This window comes from Corvus brachyrhynchos, unplaced genomic scaffold, assembly GCF_000691975.1.
Source record: "Corvus brachyrhynchos isolate BGI_N302 unplaced genomic scaffold, ASM69197v1 scaffold126, whole genome shotgun sequence".
Taxonomy (NCBI): Eukaryota; Metazoa; Chordata; class Aves; order Passeriformes; family Corvidae; genus Corvus; species Corvus brachyrhynchos.
This window is the reverse complement of record NW_008239283.1, coordinates 263,406-266,333: the sequence shown is the minus strand read 5'-3', so window position 1 is coordinate 266,333 and position 2,928 is coordinate 263,406.

Here is a 2,928-nt window from a genome sequence, read left to right as displayed (position 1 = left end):
TCCCCCCCCCCCCCCCCCTGCCACTCCTCCCCGCATCCATACTTACATCATGTCTGGTCCCAGGCCATCTTTTCCCATTTTTCCGTATCTGTGACTTCATGATGGCAGTAAGAAATCAGCTTCCTGATGAACAGCTTGAGCGATGAGCGTGTATTCATTTATTGACACAGACCTTAAAATAATTGAGACCTGTTAAAATGAATAGAAATCTTGATACATGATATGAATATAACATGATTGACTGGATGATCTACAAATCTAAGTCACCACTCATTCCTTGTCATGTTCAATATTGTGTCTAGTTTTTCACCAAATTATTTGAATCAGGGTCCTGTCTTTTTGTGTGTTTTTAGAGGTTTTACTGCAATAGGATTCTGACATAAATTATAGTCTTGGGATTGTCAGCAATTTTGTTAATAAAAACAACAATAATAAAGCCAAACAATTCCTTGTGGTAGGCTAATCTTTTAGACTGTAAAAGCCTGGATTGATAGAGGAGTACTAACTCATCTCTTGTGGATGAGAAAGACTGAACAGCCTTCTGGACACCAAAAGTAAAAGCTGAAATTGAAAACTCCTCATCCACTCACCAAGCAGAGTGGAATTCCAGTACGTGGAATCCCCAGATGGTGTGGGTTAGAAGGGACCTTAAATCTCATCTACTCCCTCTACAATCAACAGGGACACCTCCCACTATCCCAGGTTGCTCCAAGCCCCATCCAACCTGGCCTTGGACACTTCCAGGGATCCAGAGGCAGCCACAGCTTCTCTGGGCACCCTGTGCCAGGGCCTTACTGCCCTCACAGGGAAGAATTTCTTCCCATTTATCCCTCTCAGCTTTTCCTCAGCAGAGGTGTTTGTTTCACCCCTCTAAGCATCTCCTCGTCCCTCTTTGGAACCCTCTCCAGCAGATCCATGTCGTTCCTGTGCTGAGGACCCCAGCACTGGACACAGCAGAACATTAAATTATAGTATTAAAATTCAAAAGGCCTTGTCAAATTGGAGAAAACACTCAAAATTCCTATTTCATTAAAGAAGAAAAAATATGGTTAATTTTTATGGTTAATTCAGAATAATCGGAGTGTTAAATGCAGAACTGGGGATGCTCTGTTAAGGCAACATCTCTGTAGGACACCTCCAAAAATCAGAGTCTTAAATTTTATGATACTGTAGAAAAAGAATGCTTAACACCTCAGGAAGCCTATGGATACAACTAGAAATAATGTGGAATATTCTTCTGCATTCCTTGGTCATTAAATACCCAGGTCAAAAAAGATGTGGACGAATTTGAGACAGACTAAAAGAGAAGAGTGGGAATAATAAATATCTGGAAAATCAGAATTTCAAGGGAAAAAATAAAAGGTAGGGAATTAGAATTGTTTGCTCTATAAAATAAGAGACTGGGGTAAAATACAAAAGAAATAAAAATGCAAGCCAAAAAAACAAACCCTCTGGCTATTTTCTTTGGTGAAATTTCAGGGAAAAATAATAAAAAAAAAAAGTATTTGGTTGTATGGAAAACATCCCTTGAAAATGAGAAACATTTTGTGCAATTTCATTAGGATTTACATCCTTTAATGTGAGATAGACTTAAAATCTATTTTTAACCAAAGAATCTTATTAAAGTAAGAAGATTGCCTGGTTTACTACTTGTAGTTGTTTCTAGCAGTGGTGGCTGATGATGCTCTTTATAAACAATAGGGAATAAATTCAAACAAGATAAAAGATGTTTAATGTAGAAAAAACTGCAGCTTGAGAAAAAATATGTTGTTGTGGATTGCATATTTTACATGCAATTTATGCTGCAGTTTCTCTTCATTAACCACATCTCGCAGATTTTTCAAAGCACCAGCATGAATATTATTAACATGTGTTAAAAATGTGTTTAAAATAACGTATAAAGCTCTGTGTTTAAAGCAAAACTTTAGGTATAATGAACAAGGGTGTCTGTATTTTATATATTGGTTTGTGTGTGTGATATATAACCCAGAATGTGCGTGCACAAACGCATATATATATCGCTCGTGTTTTAATTAAACTGAACTAGACCCTAACAAGAACATCTAATTCATAATTCTCTCATCCTGTTCTATAGATTCTTATTATTTAAAGCAGATATAATCCATTCTGAAATGTGACATATAGAAATTACCAGCATCTCCTTTTGTTGTGTTCCTTTCCTTACCATTGGTTTCCTTTTACTACAGGAATAACTTGTAGCTTTCAGTTTTAATCTGTGCCACAGCCTCGTTGTATCCATCTTCCAAAATTGCTTTTGGTGGACTGGTATTGATAGAAGTCATTGATAATGGCAGACACAGATCTTGAAAATGACAAAACCCAAGAATGTGAAGTGTGAGTGACCAACAATGCCTCTCATTTCTGGTCTTCACTTCATGCTTAATGCTGAGGCTGTCAAGCGTGAAGCCTCAGAAAGACTCTGGTTTAAGCAATCCTGGCTGATTCTTCAAGCCAAGTCTTGGTCCTGCTGCCTGGACAGTGCTGAATAGAGGAGAGCACTGCCAGTGGATTCATGCTGTGCCAGAGTTCCTGGAGTCAACACAGGTTTGAGGACATCAAAAGTATTAATTGGCCCTATAAACACTATTGTAAATCAGAATTTAATTCAGTGGGTTTACGCATCAACATGATCAGGTAATTCACCCAAATAACAGGGTTTGTTAGTACCTGTTGGGATATGGGACATGATCTGAAGACATGACAACTCTTTTTCCACCAAAATTTCCATACCACACGTTGGAGTTGCCTCCTGCCTATTGCACTGCGCTTCTGCTTGCTCCCTAAGCATTGGTGGAAAAGACATGGTCCAAGCCTCCCGGGCTTTTTGTAATATCCAAATATATTTCCCTGCCAAAGCAGAGATGAACCAAAGCTCCCACCAAACCATAAGCACAGCAGATACATTTG